The sequence below is a fragment of the Gorilla gorilla genome, chromosome X (genome assembly GCF_029281585.2).
Source record: "Gorilla gorilla gorilla isolate KB3781 chromosome X, NHGRI_mGorGor1-v2.1_pri, whole genome shotgun sequence".
Taxonomy (NCBI): Eukaryota; Metazoa; Chordata; class Mammalia; order Primates; family Hominidae; genus Gorilla; species Gorilla gorilla.
Window position 1 is genome coordinate 10904995 of NC_073247.2, and position 18423 is coordinate 10923417.

Sequence of the window (18423 nt, forward strand, 5' to 3'; positions counted from 1 at the left end):
CGTGGAGATTTTGATCTGTGTCTTCTGCAAAGGCAGCGGCCGCGTTTCTCTGATTTCTGTATCTCATTCTCAGAGTATATAGCACGGGGCTTCATCGCTGGCCAGAGAGCAGATTCTGAGAAACATAAGAAGCCCCTTTTGAAACAAAATTAATTTGTGTGTGTGTGTGTGTGTGTGTGTGTGTGTGTGTGTGTGTATGGGTGTCTCAACAACAGCTGCAAAATCGGCCTCACTCTGGAAGGCAGGAAGCCACTGTACGTGGAATTAAGCTAATTAACATGAAATGCCATTTGGTGAAAAAAGAAAAACCCAAAGTGGTTGAGTGTGTGGCTCCTGCCCTGCTGCAAAAGAAGAGTGTGGAAATAGCACGTATGCTGAAATTTAAGCACTTCTGCCGTTACTGAGCCACAGTGCCCATGGTTTTAGCAGGTTATGGCAGACAGATTCATTTAACAGACGAGAGAGAGGTGACAGGAAGGTTTGCAGGCTTGACTTCCTAACAGCTGCTCTCTGTTTAAAGATCGTTGCTCTAGACATGAAGTCCTTGCCCATGCCTTTGTCCTGAATGGTAGTGCCTAGGTTTTCTTCTAGGGATTTTATGGTTTTAGATCTAAATTTAAGTATTTAATCCATCTTGAATTAATTTTAGTATAAGGTGTAAGGAAGGGATCCAGTTTCAGCTTTCAACACATGGCTTACCAGTTTTCCCAGCACCATTTATAAGAATGTGGCACATATACACCATGGAATACTATGCAGCCATCAAAAATGATGAGTTCATGTCCTTTGTAGGGACATGGATGAAGCTGGCCACCATCATTCTCAGCAAACTATCGCAAGGACAAAAAATCAAACACGGCATGTTCTCACTCATAGGTGGGAATTGAACCATGAGAACACATGGACACAGGGTGGGGAACATCACACACAGGGGACTGTTGTGGGGTGGGGGGAGGGGGAGGGATAGCATTTGGAGATATACCTAATGCTAAATGACGAGTTAATGGGTGCAGCACACCAACATGGCACATGTATACATATGTAACAAACCTGCACGTTGTGCTCATGTACCCTAAAACTTAAAGTATAATAAAAGATAAAATCAATTATTTTAATTTAAATAAATAAATAAATAAAGAGCGTTGCTCAGGGTGAGTTGACGCGGACTTGCCTTAGGATACTTTAATTGTGATTTGGTGGATTCTGCTCATCCTGTTTCCAGCCATGTGCTCAGCAAAGCAGTCAAAGAGAAAGATCCCTGGAGAAGAAACCGACACGGTCTCAACTACCTTGTTCCTGCCCGAAGTCAAAGCTGGGCTCCCTTAGATCCAAAGCGGGGTTTCCTTAAAACCCAAACAGGAGCCAGGCGCGGTGGCTCATGCCTGTAATCCTAGCACTTTGGGAGGCTGAGGTGGGTGGATCACCTGACGCTGGGAGTTCGAGACCAGCCTGACCAACATGGAGAAACCCCATCTCTACTAAAAATACAAAATTAGCCGGGTGTGGAGGCGCATGCCTGTAATCCCAGCTACTCAGGAGGCTGGGGCAGGAGAATTGCTTGAACCCGGGAGGCAGAGTTCGCGGTGAGCCGACATTGCGCCACTGCACTCCAGCCTGGGCAACAAGAACAAAAATTTGTCTAAAGAAAAAAAAAAAGAAAGAACCCAAACAGGAGCTCCATTAAAACCCAAAGCTACCCTCCCTTAGACTCAAAAACAGGCTTCCTTAAAACCCAAAGAGGGGCTCCCTTAGACCCAGAGCTGAGCTCCCCAAAACCCAAAGTTGGACTCCCCTAAACCCAAAGCTGGGCTCTCATAGACCTAAAAAGCTGGGTTCCCCTAAACCCAAAGCTGGGCTCCCTTCCACCCAAAGCTGGGCTCCCCTAAAGCTGGGCTCCCCTTAACCACAAAGCTGGGCTCCCTTAAACCCAAAGCTGGGTTCCCCTAAAACTCAAAGCTGGGATCCCCTAAACCCAAAGCTGGGTTCCCCTAAACCCAAAGCTGGGCTCCCCTCAACTCGAAGCTGGGCTCCCTTAGACCCAAAGCTGGACTCCCCTAAACCCAAAGCTGGGCCCTCATAGACCTAAAAAGCTGGGTTCCCCTAAACCCAAAGCTGGGCTCCCTTCCACCCAAAGCTGGGCTCCCCTAAACCCAGGAAAGATTTTCATCTTTGAACACAAAGGAGTGTGTTTTTCTCTTGCTCCCTGGACCCAAACCCCCAATGACGGGAACCCTCAGCTGTGACAAGCCTCCAGTATACGTATTTCCCCACGTGTGAGCCAGTTTCAATCTCTCTCCTGTGAAAGGTGAAAGGGTCCCAAGGTAGCAGTGATCATAGACAGAGACTCATTTCTTTGTTCTCTTTGTGACCTAAGGGAGGTTCTCAGGCCCACAGAAAAGGATATTTTAAAAGATTTCAAAGCAGTACCCATCCTAGGCTACCCCTCAGCACAAGAAATTAACATTACAGGCCGGGCGCGGTGGCTCACGCCAGTCATCCCAGCACTTTGGGAGGCTGAGGCGGGCGGATCACGAGGTCGGAAGTTCGAGACCAGCCTGGTCAACAAGGCAAAACCTCATCTGTACTAAAAATACAAAAAACATTAGCTGGGTGTCATGGCAGGTGCCTGTCATTCCAGCTACTCGGGAGGCTGAGACGGGAGAATTGCTGGAACCTGGGAGGCGGAGGTTGCAGCGAGCTGAGATCACACCACTGCACTCCAGCCTGCGTGACAGAGCAAAACCCTGTAAAAAAAAAAAAAAAAGAAGAAGAAGAAGAAGAAGAAGCAGCAGCAGCTGGGGCACCTTCATGAGCAAAAACTAGAATCCTCTGTGTCCCATTCGAGTCCTGCATGTTTGCAAATTGACTCCAAAAATCACCTCGTGTGTCCTCAAATAGTTAACCATGTCATGCACCAATTCTCCTCCTAGGTAAAAGCTGGAGACAAATAAAGACAGGTGGAGAATTTGTTAAGCAAACATCTGATTCCTTAATGATGTAATAATGTCTTTTTTTTTTTTTAGAGAGACAGGATTGCAGTTTGTTGCTCAGGCTGGTCTCCAAGTCCTAGACTCAAGAAATCCTCCTGCCTCAGCCTCCAAAAGTGTTGAGATTACAGGTCTGAGCCACTGCACCCAGCCCTTAATAATGTCTTTTTTCTTCTTTTGAAGGCAGATTCTCACTCGGTCGTCCAGCCTGGAGTGCAGTGGCTTCATGGCAGCTCACGGCAACCTTTACCTCTGGGGTTCAAGCAGTTCTCGTGCCTCAGCCTCCCAAGTAGCTGGAACTACAGGTGTGCGCCACCACGTCCAGCTACATTTTTGTATTTTAGCAAAGATGGGCGTTTTACCATGTTGCCCAGGCTGGTCTCAAATTCCTGAGGTCAGGCAATCCACTTGCCTTGGCCACCCAAAATGCTAGGATTACAGGCGTGAACCACTGTGCCCAGCCCCTTAATGATGCCTTACTGTAAATTATGGCTAAATGTGTACACATTAAATTAAATATTACCTTATTAACATTTTATTTACTTTTGTTTCTCTTTTATATTGTAATTAAGGCTATATGGATATGTAAATTTAATATGTAAATAATATACATAATCATATAAAGTGATATAATGTATAAATTATTATTATATAATATTACATATATTATTTATATATTATTGTTATATAATAATTTACAACTTATTTTATAATAAATTAAACATGTTATATAGTATGTATATTTAATAATTATATACAATATATTGTATAGTATCATTTATATGTTATATATAATTTGTGTATTATATATAACATATTGAACATAGCATATATAAAATTACATACAACATATTTTATAGATCTCCTTATGTGTATATATAATTATATGTATAATACATTATTTCTGCATGTCATTTTGGTAAGTGAAGGTAGCATTAGAAAATATCTCATATAAAAAGGGGTGAGGCTGGGTGTGGTGGCTCACACCTATAATCACAGCACTTTGGGAGGCTGAGATAGGTGGATCACCTGAGGCCAGGAGTTCAAGACCAGCCTGGCCAACATGGTGAAACCCTGTCTTTACTAAAAATACAAAATTATCTGGGCGTGGTGGCAGGCACCTGTCATCCCAGCTACTTGGGAGGCTGAGGCAGGAGAATCGCTTGAACCCGGGAGGCGGAGGTTGCAGTGAGCGGAGATCACGCCATTGCACTCCAGGCTGGGTGAAAAGAGTGAAACTCTGTCTCAACAACAACAAAAAATGGTTGCACCCATAAAAACTTGCATATGAACGTTCCCTGCAGCACTCTTCACAACAGCCAAAAGGTGGAAACAGCCCAAGTGTCCGTCAACAGACAGACAGATAAACACAATGTGGCCCCCCCATGCACACAGTGGAATAGTATACAGCCATGAAAAGGAACAAGGCTGTGACCGAGGCTACACTGTGGATGAACCTTGAAGACATCATGCTCAGGGAGAGAAGCCAGACACAGAAGGCCACATGGTGTAGGACTCCATTTCAATAAAATGCCCAGAACATGCTGATCCATATAGAGAGAAAGCAGATGACCATGGCTGGGGCTGGGGATGGGGAAATGAGGAGTGACTTTCCCCCTAAAGGGGGTGTTTCCTTTTGCAGGAATGACAAAGTGGTGGAAATAGACAGAGGCGGCTGTTGCCCAGCACTGTGAATGTCCTAAATGTCCCCCAGTTATTCGCTTTAAAACGGTGAGTTCATGTCAAGCATAATCTCAACAAGAAACAATTGTCTCTTGAAGCAGGAAGGACATTCCTCAGGTTTCTGTTTTACTTCCTGCGTCTGAGCTGGCCCTTCCCCTACACCCTCCTGGCTGACTCCCTGCCCACGCTGACTCCTGAATGCTCCTGCAGTCTCAGTGCTCCCCCCCTTGTTGCTTGGGTCTTCCTGTCCCTCACAGAGCCCCGGCCGCGGCCAGGGTGACCCTTTTTCCCCAGGACAGGGCAGCGCCAGGGCCGAGCTTCCGCTTTTGGGGGCTGCAGCGGTCACTGGGGCTGTAGTCAGCCTGGCCTCCTCATCCTTCAGGTCCCCACCGGGGTGTCTGGGGCCGGCTGCACACGCCTTCCCTGTCTGTGGTCACTATGGCTGATTTGACCTTGGCTGGGCGTGAGTGGAGGGGAAGCAGTGGCCACCACTGTGTGAACCAGTGACCTCACGGTGTCCCTCAGGAAGCCACAGTGAAAGGCGTCCAAGTTCTCAAGTCCAGCATTGTTTCAATTTCCTCCTTGTCTTTCCCGGCCACACAGAGCTTCCTTCCTAGCTACCTGGAGATGACAGGGAAGGAGAAGGTCAAGTGTGCTTGAGTCCTCAGGTGACATCGCCTGTTCCTAGAGCAGACGTCACATTGAATGTTTGCAAACTTTTTTTGTGCTCCCGTCCTAGGAAGACGCACTTATCATCTTTGCTTTACATATGGGGACACTGAGGTGCAGAGGGCATAAGGAACCTGGGCCATGAGTGACAAGGGGCGTGGTGCTTGGGACCCAGACCATAGGTTTTCTGGGCATGTAGAAGATGCCACACTCTGGTTTGCAATAATCTCCAAATACACACATCTGAGTGGAAACACACCTGCGCCTCTGAGCCTGAACTCTGCACCTGTCTCCGGCTGCCTGTTTCATCCTCCCTGCCCTCCCAAGGGGATTTCAGGGACCATACTGCATACTGAGAGCTCCCCAAGGAGAAGAGACCTGAAGTGTATCATCCTGGTGCTCCCTGAGGCTGGAGCATAGTCCTGGCCTGCTGGGCAGGTGCATTTGCGCCTGCTGGGCAGGTGGGTGCATTTGCACCTGCTCTTTGCAGGGGTTGGGGACAAGTCAGAATACAAGTAAAAAAGAGGAGGCCGGGCCAGGTGCGGTGGCTCACGCCTGTAATCCCAGCACTTTGGGAGGCCGAGGCAGGTGGATCACGAGGTCAGGAGATCGAGACCATCCTGGCTAACATGGTGAAACCCCGTCTCTACTAAAAATATAAAAAATTAGCCAGGTGTGGTGGTGCATGCCTGTAATCCCAGCTACTTGGGAGGCTGAGGCAGGAGAATCGCTTGAACCTGGGAGGTGGAGGTTGCGGTGAGCCAAGATCGTGCCACTGCACTCCAGCCTGGCCAACAAGAGCAAAACTCTGTCTAAAAAAAAAAAAAGGAGAAGAGAAGTGGGTCTCAACAGGGTCCCCAGTGTATCACTAACAGCTGAGCCCCCAGGAGCCCCTCAGCCTGCCTGAGTTATTCCTGGAGAGGCAGAACGAGCTGAGGAATCTCACTGCCTGGTTCTGCTCTAAACCACCCTCCCGGGAAGGGGTGAATGCAAAGCTACCAAGTGACTACTACTCAAAGGCTGGGGTGGTGTTTCCCCTGCTCGCTGTCAGGCACAGATGATGTGCTTATGCCAGTTTCCTTGGTACAGTGGTCTACCTGGCCCTGCAGAAGGCTGTGTCCCCACAGCGGTGGGACCAACTCACAGATATCTCCTTGCCCTAGCTCCTGTGATTCCTCTGCCCCATGCAGCTCCTTATGCCTGTCTGCACCCAGCACAGTCTTGAGTGACACCTTCAACCCTCCTTCTTGGGGCATCAGTCCACCATGGACCTGCCAGAGCCTCTTGGAAATCTGCATTTCATTCCAGCCCATGGGTGCCAGCTCCTGCCTCCATGAAGACCCTCTCCTCCCCACCAGGTACCTGCTGCAAACTCCTTTGGGTCTGCCGTCCTTAGCTTAGAGCTGTGCACCCAGGCTGGTCTTGGTAAATGCAGGGTGTGTGTGTGTGTGACATTCCCAATGACTGTGGAGGGAATGAATGGGTGCATTTATGAATAACACTCAGAGCGTCCACACAAATGTGGAGAGAATGAATGAATGACATCCAGGATTCAGTCAGGCAAATGTGGAGGGAATGAATGAATGATACCCAGGGTTCACTCCCACAAATGTGGAGGGAATGAATGAATGGCATCCAGGGTTCACTCCCACAAATGTGGAGGGAATGAATGAATGATACCCAGAGATTCACTCCTGCAAATGTGGAGGGAATAAATGAATGATACTCAGGATTCACTCCACAAGTGTGGAGGGAATGAATGAATCACATCCAGGGTACACTCCTGCAAATGTGGAGGGAATGAATGGATGATACCTAGGATTCACTCCCACAAATGTGGAGGGAATGAATGAATGATACCCAGGGATTCCCCACAAATGTGGAGGGAAAGAATGAATGACACCCAGAGATTCATTCCCACAAATGTGCAGGGAAAGAATGAATGACACCCAAGATTCTCTTCTGCAAATGTAGAGAAAATTAATGAATGATGCCCAGAGATTCCCCACAAATGTGGAGGGAATGAATGAATGATATCCAGGGATTCCTCACAAAAGTGGAGGGAATGAATGAATGACACCCAGGATTCACTTTGGCAAATGTAGAGAGAATGAATGAATGATACCCAGAGATTCCCCACAAATGTGGAGGGAATGAATGACTGACACCTAAGGATTCCCTACAAATGTAGAGGGAATGAATATCACTCAGAGATTTACTCCTGCAACAGTGGAGAAAATGAATGAATGAATGACACCTAAGGATTCCTCACAAATGTGGAGGTAATGAATGAATGACACCCAGGATTCACTTCCGTAAATGTAGAGAGAATGAATTAATGATACCCAGATATTCCCCACAAATGTGGAGGGAATGAATGAATGACATCCAGGGATTCCCTGCAAATGTGGAGGGAATGAATGAATGATACCCCAGATTCACTTCTGCAAATGTAGAGAGAATGAATGAATGATACCCAGATATTCCCTGCAAATGTGGGGGGAATGAATGAATGACATCCAGGGATTCCCCACAAATGTGGAGGGAATTAATGAATGACACACAGAGATTCATTCCTGCAAATGTGGAGGGAATGAACGAATGAGTAGCACACAGGCCTTTCTTGATAAACGAATGGGTGAATACATAAATCAATGACGTGTAGGGTTTTCTCCCTAAAAGTGGAGTGAATAAATGAAAGAGTGAATGCATGATGCCCACTAGTTCATGACAAGTGTGGAGCAAATGAGGAAATGAGTGAATGAATGAATGCCACTCTGAGAATGCAGAGCGAATGAGTGATGAAATGTGTAGAGTAAATGAGTAAATGAATGAATGAATGAATGCCACTCTGAGAATGCACAGCCAATGAGTGACGGAATGTGTGGAGCAAATGAGTAAATGAATGAATGAATGAATGTTACTCTGAGAATGCAGAGTGAATGAGTGATGAAATGTGTAGAGTAAATGAGTAAATGAATGAATGAATGAATGCCACTCTGAGAATGCACAGCCAATGAGTGATGGAATGTGTGGAGCAAATGAATAAATGAATGTATGAATGAATGAATGCCACTCTGAGAATGCAGAGCGAATGAGTGATGGAATGTGTGGAGCAAATGAGTAAATGAGTGAATGAATGAATGCCACTCTGAGAATGCAGAGCGAATGAGTGATGGAATGTGTGGAGCAAATGAGTAAATGAGTGAATGAATGAATGCCACTCTGAGAATGCAGAGTGAATGAGTGATGGAATGTGTGGAGCAAATGAGGAAATGAGTGAGTGAATGAATGCCACTCTGAGAATGCAGAGCGAATGAGTGATGAAATGTGTGGAGCAAATGAGTAAATGAATGAATGCATGAATGAATGCATGAATGAATGCCACTCTGAGAATGCAGAGTGAATGAGTGATGGAATGGACAGAAGGCGGCAGGGGCAATGTGGACGTTAGCCCCACCGCCTCCCTCTGGTCCACTTTGGTCCAGCTTGCTACTGGCCCTGACCTCTCTGCTGCATCCATGGAAACTGTGCACCCAGCACCCCTCGCCCCTGGGGTCACTCCCTGTCTGGGCTGTGTGGTTCTCCAGGACTTCCAATCAATGAGGAGAGGGGTGTGGTCCAAGCCTTTCAATCACTGAGGATAGGGGGGTGTGGTCCAAGCCTGTCAATCACTGAAGATGGGGGTGTGTGGCCCAAGACTGTCAATCACCCAAGAGAGGGGTGTGGCCCAAGCCTGGCCAGTTAGGGGGCCCACCTCACCCTGTTCATAAAAATTATCTCAAGCAGTGGTCATTTGTTTCTGACATGGCTGGTCGGAACCCTTCAGGAGGTGTGACTTGTGGGTGCCAGGAGAGAGAGGGTGTCTCTTTTCCCATTTGATTCTGCTCAGAAAAGATGGGGACCCCAGGCTACCAGAGACCCTCTTCCCATTTGATTCTGCTCGGAAAAGATGGGGACCCCAGGCTACCAGAGACCCTCTTTCCATCCCTATAGAGAAAGTGGTCTTCCTCCAGTGATTCCACACCCTGCAGCTGAGGGAGGCAGAAAAAGGTGGGGCTGAAACGTGGGAAGAGAGAAAGAGAAAGAGGAGAAACTGATAACCATGTAAGCTCCTGGATCCAGCCATGCCTGAAGCTCCCATAGAAATCCTAATTATCCAATTTGACAATTTCAACCTTGACTTCAGCTAGCTCGACTCAAGTTTCTACTGCTGGCCATAGAAGACAGTTATGCCTCAAGCACTAGGGGTAGGCAGGTTGGGCTCCCAGTTGAGGGACAGAATGGTCCTAGTTCCAGAGAGAGGGCCCACGGAGCCCAGGCCACCTGCCCTGGGCTGAGACATGGTTGTTTCAAAGGCAGTCACGTATCATTCATCACTAATTCCCCAGTGCAGTGGTTCAAGGCTAACGAGCCACACTCAGCTCCCACCTCTACCTCTTTCTGGTTGTAGGTCTTGAACACCCCCGCCTCCATGTCTGCCTCAGTTTCCGTTACTGGTAAAACAGGGATGATCGTAACAGCACCTGTCTCACGAAGTTTTGAAAATCCCAGAGATCAGGCCAGGTGCACTTTGGGAGGCCGAGGCGGGTGGATCATGAGGTCGGGAGTTCGAGATCAGCCTGGCCAACATAGTGAGACCCCATCTCTACTAAAAAATACAAAAAATTAGCCGGGCGTGGGGGTGGGCGCCTGTAATCCCAGCTACATGGGAGGCTGAGGCAGGAGAATCACTTGAACCTGGGAGGCGGAGGTTGCAGTGAGCAGAGGTCGCACCATTGCACTCCAGCCTGGGCAACAGTGCGAGACAAGAAAGGAAAGAAAGGAGAGGAGAAGAGAGGAGAGGAGAGGAGGGGAGGGGAGGGGAACGGAGGGGAGGGGAGGACAGGGGGAGGGAGGAAGGAGGAAGGAGGGAGGGAGGGAAGGAGGGAGGGAAGGAGGAAGGAGGAAGGAGGAAATAGGAAGGAGGAAAGAGGGAGGAAGAAGGAAGGAGGAAGGAGGAGAGAGGGAGGAGGGAGGAAGGAGGAAGGAGGAAGGGAAGGAGGAAGGAGGAAAGAGGGAGGAAGGAGGGAGGGAGGGAAGGAGGAAGGAGGAGGAAAGAGGAAGGAGGAAGGAGGGAGGGAGGGAAGGAGGAAGGAGGAAGGAGGAAAGAGGAAGGAGGAAGGAGGAAAGAGGAAGGAGGAAGGAGGGAGGGAGGGAAGGAGGAAGGAGGAAGGAGGAAAGAGGAAGGAGGAAGGAGGGAGGGAGGGAAGGAGGAGGAAGGAGGAAAGAGGAAGGAGGAAGGAGGAGGAAGGAGGAAGGAGGAAAGAGGAAGGAGGAAGGAGGAAGGAGGAAGGAGGGAGGGAGTGAAGGAAGGAAGGAAGGAAAGATCCCAGAGATAAAGCCCTTGTAAAAGTGGCTGCTGCTTCCTCCTCACTCAATCGACGTCAACTATTTTTATTAGCGAAAAACCAAGAACAACCTCTCCTCCCCACAAAACAAAAGCAAAATAAAAGCCAAAGACAGGTGTTAAGAAGATTTCTGGGAGAGCGCATTTTAAAGAAGGTGGACTTTCTTCATCCCGAGAGCCACCCAACCCAGCATCTCGGCGTGGGCTGGCCTGTACCCCTCGTCAAAGGAACAATTGTCTTGCAAACTGGGAATCTCCGTTAAAACGGACAAGATGATTTTGCTCTTTTCTTGCAGCAACGTCTGAAGATGTGCAAGAAGGGGGTATGTTTTAGGTCAACCTCAGCCCTCTCTGCGACCCTCGAGAGCTTGTGCAAATGGCACAGCTCCTGTCTGGAGGCTGTGTGTCCTTTTGCAGGACTCTGGTGAGGCCGGGTTAAAAATCACACACCCCAAAGGGAGGCTGAGCTGAGGGCTTTCTCTGCCATTCAGCAGCGTCTCTGGCCCGGATATGCCCTGCTAACTGGGGTATTTCTGCAGAGCAGCCTCTCCTACCCGAACACTCCCAGGTCCCCGTGACTTACAATGGTGGCTGCAGGGAGGGCAGACGTCCTGGGTGATGCTGGTCTGATGGTGCTTGTCTGAGCAGCCGTCAAGCTAGGCAAGGGGTCCTGGGGGACCCTCCTCCTGGTCCAGAGGCGGCTGCCCTATGGGAGTGAGCTCCGCACAGGAGCAGGAGTGGAGGGCCAGCTCTCTGCTCTGCTGGGAAAAAAATCCCACTGGCTGTGCCTGCACCGCACCCTGAGACAGACACCAGCAGCCTCCAGAGACCCAGCAAGCTGCTCTTAGCTGCGATCTGTCATCTGCAGACTGAGCTTGGTGCATGGCGGTTACGAAACTGGCCAGACCAACAATAGATGGAAAAGCTTCCTCTTTTTGGCCCTGGGCCCCAGGGAGCGAGGTCAGGTAATCAGAGGGGGATTTTATGTGTTTTTCTCCTAATGCGGTATTTTTCAATTTGGCTTTTAAAAAAAAAAATGAGTTTGGCCTCCATGTATGTGGGACCATTGCTTCAGAAGGGTTAGTTTAGGATTAGAAAGTGGGTTAAACTTAAGGACAGCTTCTCTTGGATATATTGGATATTACTTTATGCTTTATGTGAAAATACTAATTTTTAAAAATATGTATGTCCATAGTCACTATTTGTTTTCTTTTGAGACTGAGTCTCGCTCTACCTCCCAACCTGGAGTGCAATGGCACCGTCTCGGCTCACTGTAACTTCCTCCTCCCAGGTTCAAATGATTCTGCCTCAGCCTCCCAAGTAGCTGGGAAGACAGGCAAACATCACCACACTTGGCTAATTTTTTTTTTTTTTTTGTATTTTTTTTAGTAGAGACAGGGTTTCATCATGTTGGTCAGGCTCGTCTTGAACTCCTGACCTCAGGTGATCCACCCGCCTCAGCCTCCCAAAGTGCTGGGATTACGGGCATGAGCCACTGTGCCCGGCTGCGTATTCACTATTTAAAAGCAGTCAGTAGTCATTGGATGGTGCTAAGACAGTTTTTTATTTGGAAGCTTGAGGCTGCAGTGAGCTGAACTGCACTGTACTCACTGTTCGGAACTGAATTGAACTCACACCACTGCACTCCAGCCTGGGTGACAGAGCAGGACCCTGTCTTAAAAATTAAAGGGGGGGCCGTTTATTACAAACAGCGAGCTCAGTATATATTTTCTGAGTTTTGTATCTGTTACAGGCTGAATTGTACCCTCCCAAATTCATACATTGAAATCCTAACCCCTAGGACCACACAATGTGGCTGTATTTGGAGATTACTTCTTTAAAGAGTTAACTACAGTAAAATGAGGTCACTAGGGTGGGCTCTGATCCAATGGGACTGGCTCCTTATAAGAAGAGGAGATGGGGACACAGACACACAAAGAGGGACGGCACTGTGAGCACACAGGGAGAAGATGGCGTCTCCAAGCCCAGGAGAGAGGCCTCAGGAGGAACCAGCCCTGCCCACACCTGGATCTCAGACCTCCACCCTCCAGGACTGTGGGAGAATCAATGTCTGTTGTTTATAATCTACCCAGTCTATGGTATTCTGTGATAGCAGCCTGAGATGGACTAAGACACCTCATAAGAGGAGATGAGGACACAGACACATACAGAGAGATGACCCTGTGAGGACAAAGGGAGAAGACGGCATCTCCAAGCCCAGGAGAGAGGCCTCAGGAGGAACCAGCCCTGCCCACACCTGGATCTCAGACCTCCACCCTCCAGGACTGTGGGAGAATCAATGTCTGTTGTTTAGAACCAACCAGTTTGCAGTGTTTTATTACGGCGGCCGAGCTGACTACCCATTCACTCTGAAGCAGTCGGGAGAAGGCAGACGTCAGAGATGCTGACGAAACCTAGGCTGAATGGACGTGAACTTGGGATGCTGCCGAGACCTAGGCTGAATGGACGTGAACTTGGGTACCACTGGCTTCTCCCTGCTGTCGAATCCCCAAGACCATCTCCAGGCCATCTGGAGCCATGCTCCCCCGCCGGCTTCTCAGTAGAGACAGCATGTTACGGGGTGGAAAATGGTTATTCACAGTTGCTCAGCGGTTGCCTGCCTTGGCGTTGGGGAGCCACATGAGAAGGCTCACAGCCACAGCCCTCCCGGGTGCGACTCCCCGGGATCCCGCCCTCTGCCCTTTCAGAGGGTTTATCTCTCTCTCCGCTCAGTTCGCAGGAAGCAACTTGTCTGCAGTTCCCAAATCTACTTCTTGGAGCCTCTGTCCTCTACTATTTTCCTGGAGGGAACAGGCTGGGAAGGAGGGTGGTGTCCCCTTAAAACATTCAGTCAGCCGCGGCTTCAGACAGAGCAGTCATTTGTAGATAACTAGGACATGGGATCGTATTCAACACTGCTTCCCGTGAGTATTTTTTCTTTCTTTCTTTCTTTTTTATGAGACGGAGTCTCGCTCTGTCTCCCAGGTTGGAGTGCAGTAGTGCGATGTTGGCTCCCTGCAACCTCCGCCTCCCTGGTTCAAGCGATTCTCCTGCCTCAGTCTCCCGAGTAGCTGGGATGACAGGCACCCACCACCACGCCCAGCTAATTTTTGTATTTTTAGTAGAGGCGGGGTTTCACCATGTTGCTCAGGCTGGTGTCGATCTCAACCTTGTGATCCACCCGCCTCGGCTTCCCAAAGTGCTGAGATAACAGGTGTGAGCCACCGCACCTGGCCAAGTATTTTTAATATTAGTATTTTAGAAACTGAGTCACTCCACTACTAAACCAGTATGGATAGAAACGCAAACATCAGGCCGGGCGCGGTGACTCACGCCTGTCATCCCAGCACTTTGGGAGGCCGAGGCGGGTGGATCACTTGAGGTCAGGAGTTCGAGACCAGTCTGATCAACATGGTGAAACCCCGTCTCTACTTAAAATACAAAAATTAGCCAGGCGTGCTGGTGGTGGGTGCCTGTAATCCCAGCTATTCAGGAGACTGAGGCAGGAGAATCACTTGAACCCGGGAGGTGGAGGTTGCAGTGAGCTGAGATCGCGCCACTGCACTCTAGCCTGGGGGACAGAGTGAGACTCCATCTCAAAAAAAAAAAAAAAAAGAAAAAACAGAAACTCAAACATCACAGAGAGAGATCATTTTTTTTAATAGCATGTTAATTAGGGTTTTCTCTTTTTTTTTTCAAGACAAGGTCTCACTCTGTGGCCCAAGCTGGAGTGTAGGCCGGGCACGGTGGCTCACACCTGTAATCCCAGCATTTTAGGAGGCCGAGGTGGGCAGATCGCCCGAGGTTGGGAGTTTGAGACCAGCCTGGCCAAGACGGTGAAACCCTGTGTCTACTAAAAATACACAAATTAGCCGGGCATGGTGGCGGGTGCCTGTAATCCCAGCTACTCAGGAGGCTGAGGCAGGAGAATCGCTTGAGCCCGGGAGGCGGAGGTTGCGGTGAGCCAAGATCGTGCCACGGCACTCCAGCCTGGGCGACAAGAGTAAACTCTGTCTCAAAATAAATAAATAAATTAATAAATAGTATGCTGACAAGCAAATACGGCTTTTTCTGTTTGTTATTACGCCTGGCATCTCCAAGAAGGTACCGGACTTGCTGAGGTGTGGAGTAGCATCCAGGCTGGTGAGAGATGGTTGGTTTGGGAGGGCAGTGGGGCGGCGAGGGTCCCAACAAGGGACCGGCTTGGAGGCCTGTGGGTGTCAGACCTGCAGCCTAGCGGGTCCTTGCCGTCCAGGAAGCTGTGAGTATTTGGTTTGGGGCAGCTGAACCCAGGACGCAGGACTGAGGAGGTAAGAAGCAGAGAGGGATGAGCAGTACACGCCCGCCGGGTGCCAGCCAGCAGACACGGAGAGCATGAAGGATAAAAATAAAAGACCAACTGCTCCCTGCGAGCTGATTCCTGGTTTGCCCTGGAGACTCAAGCTGCTCCTGAACTTTAAACAGTACCCACAGTGTTAGAAAACTGTTGACGAGGCCAGGTGCGGTGGCTCACGCCTGTCATCCCAGCACTTTGGGAGGCCGAGGCGAGCAGATCGCGAGGTCAGGAGATCGAGACCATCCTGGCCAACATGCTGAAACCCCGTCTCTACTAAAAATACAAAAATTTAGCCGGGCGTGGTGGCGGGCGCCTGTAGTCCCAGCTACTCGGGAGGCTGAGGCAGGAGAATGGCATGAACCTGGGAGGCGGAGCTTGCAGTGAGCCAAGATTGCGCCACTGCACTCCTGCCTGGGCGACAGAGTGAGACTCCGTCTCAAAAAAAAAAAAAAAAGAAAGAAAGAAAGAAAGAAAACTTGAAGAGGGCCAGCCCATCTTGCTTACAGCCCCCAAGAGGTGACCTCCCAACACTATGGGACCTGCAACAGCCAACTCTGTATTTTTTTTTTTTCAGACGGAGTTTTCCTCTTGTCACCCAGGCTGGAGTGCAGTGGCACAATCTTGGTTCACTGCAACATCTGCCTCCCGGGTTCAAGCGATTCTCCTGCCTCAGCCTCCTGAGTAGCTGGGACTACAGGCACGCGCCACCACGCCCGGCTAATTGTTGTATTTTTAGTAGAGATGGGGTTTCACCATGTTGCCCAGGCTGAACTCCTGATCTTGAACTCCTGGTCTCGAACTCCTGATCTTGTGATCCGCCCTCCTCAGCCTCCCAAAGTGCTGGGATGACAGGTGCGAGCCACCGCACCTGGCCCTCTGTTATTTTTTGAGATGGAGTCTCACTCTTGTCACCCAGGCTAGAGTGCAGTGGCACGATCTTGGCTCACTGCAACTTCCACCTCCTGAGTTCAAGCGATTCTCCTGCCTCAGCCTCCTGAGTAGCTGGGATTACAGGCGCGTGCCATAATGCCTAGCTAATTTTTGTATTTTTAGTAGAGACAGGGTTTCACCATGTTGCCCAGGCTGATCTTGAACTCCTGATCTTGTGATCCACCCGCCTCAGCCTAGCTAATTTTTGTATTTTTAGTAGAGACAGGGTTTCACCATGTTGCCCAGGCTGATCTTGAACTCCTGATCTTGTGATCCACCCGCCTCAGCCTTCCAAAGTGCTGGGATTACAGATGTGAGCCCCTGCACCCAACGCTCTGTTTTTTTTCTTTTTCTTTTTGTTTTGTTTTTTTTTTTTTTTTGAGACAGTTTCACTCTTGTCCCCCAGGCTGGAGTGCAATGGCACGATCTCGGTTCAGTGAAACCTCTGCCTCCCAGGTTCAAGCAATTTTCCTGCCTCAGCCTCCTGAGTAGCTGGGATTACACGAGGTGTGTGCCACCACGCCCTGCCAATTTTTATATTTTTAGTAGAGACGGGGTTTCACCATGTTGGCCAGGCTGATCTCGAACTCCTGACCTCAGGTGATCCTCCTGCCTTGGCCCGCAAAATGCTGGGATTACAGACGTGAACCACCATGCCTGGTGGCCTTGGCCTTTTCTTACGCATGAGGTAATGCTTGCCACACTTACTGGTTATGTTCCTGCAAACTATCACCAGATCGCCTCTTACGCCCAAACTTTAATACAATGTTTCACGTACTATGTATTTACTGCGTATATTAAAACTATAACTTATGGGAAATGTGTCATTAGGTGAAACGTATGAATAAGGAAAAAAAAGAAATAAAAACAAAACAAAACAAAAAAACCCTATAATTTAAAATACTACATTCAAACAACCTGACCAAAACTTTCTAAATGATTTCCCCAAAACAGAGCCATAAGTAACTTGGGAACAAGACAAGAGGCAACCTGGGATGTCTTTCTATTTATTTATATCTCTAATTTTTTGAATCTGTTTTTTTGTTTTGTTTTGTTTTGTTTTTCTTTTTGAGACAGAGTCTTGCTCTGTCGCCCAGGCTGGAGTGCAGTGGTGCGATCTCAGCTCACTGCAAGCTCCACCTCCCGGGTTCATGCCATTCTCCTGCCTCAGCCTCCCGAGTAGCTGGGACTACAGGCGTCTGCCACCACGCCCGGCTAATTTTTGTATTTTTAGTAGAGACGGGGTTTCACCCTGTTAGCCAGGATGGTCTCAATCTCCTGACCTCCTGATCCGCCCGCCTCGGCCTCCCAAAGTGCTGGGATGACAGGCGTGAGCCACCACGCCCGGCCTGTTTTTGTTTTTTAATGTTTTTTTTTTGGTTTTCGGTGTACAAATCTACTTTCACGATTAAGTTCTAAGTGTTTTATTCTTTTTGGTGTTATTGTTAATGTAATTGTTTTCTTATTCTCTTCTTTATGTACTTATTTTGAGGTAGGGTCTCACTCTGTTGCCCAGGCTGGAGTGCATTGGCACAATCATGGCTCACAGCAGCCTTGAACTCCTGGGTTCTAGTGATCCTCCCACCTCAGCTTCTCAAGTAGCTGGGACTACAGGCATGCACCACCATGCCCAGCTAATTTTTTTTTTGTTTTTTTGAGACGGAGTCTCACTCTGTCATCTAGGCTGGAGTGCAGTGGTGCGATCTCAGCTCACTGCAACCTCTGCCTCCCGAGTTCAAGTGATTCTCCTGCCTCAGCCTCCCGAGTAGCTGGGATTCCAGGTACACGCCACCACACCCAGCTAATTTTTGTATTTTTGGTAGAGATGGGGTTTCTACTAAATGTTGGCCAGGCTGGTCTCGAACTCCTGACCTCAGGTGATCCTCCAACCTTGCCCTCCCAAAGTCTTGGGATTACAGGCGGAAGGCCCTGTGCCCGGCCACGTTAATTCTTTAGAAGTCAACAGAGGCCCATTGCTCTGAGCCGTCGCCACCCCCGGCCCTCTTTGTGATGACCAATGGGCTGCCGTGGACGTAGGATTTTGGGTGCTAAAACCAGGAAAGCCCCCAGCAGCACCCAGGCTCCGAGGTTCTGGGAGACGGGGTGTGAGAGACACAACCTCCCCGCCAGAGGGAAATGACCCATTACAATCCCCTGGGTGGTTTTCCAGGCCAAGCAGCTGGGGCCGCCTGTCTGACCCAGGGTGGCCTGAATCTCTCGGTTCTGTCCTGGGAGAGGTGGGGATTTTTAAGCCTGACCTTTTAACTTTACCACAGGGCTGCTATCCAGCCTTCCTTCCTGTGACAGACTCTACGCCCATCTTCCAAAGCTCACAGAGCTGGCCGGAGAGTCCCAGGGCCCTCTTGTGAACTACGTCTTGGAAGGAGGTGGCTGTGTCTTCTCAGATACCATGTCAAGGCTTACATCTG

General features: G+C 49.2%; 1 protein-coding gene across 1 annotated transcript in view; it reads right to left on the reverse strand.

Moving 5' to 3' along the window:
* LOC129530052 (P2Y purinoceptor 8) overlaps window positions 1-11599 on the reverse strand; it is a 31875-nt gene extending 20276 nt beyond the window's left edge. Inside the window, exon 1 of the mRNA XM_055376327.2 lies at window positions 11312-11599. The gene's annotated coding sequence lies outside the window, so the exon portion shown is untranslated. The remainder of the gene's footprint in view (window positions 1-11311) is intronic.
* Window positions 11600-18423: the final 6824 nt, after the last annotated feature.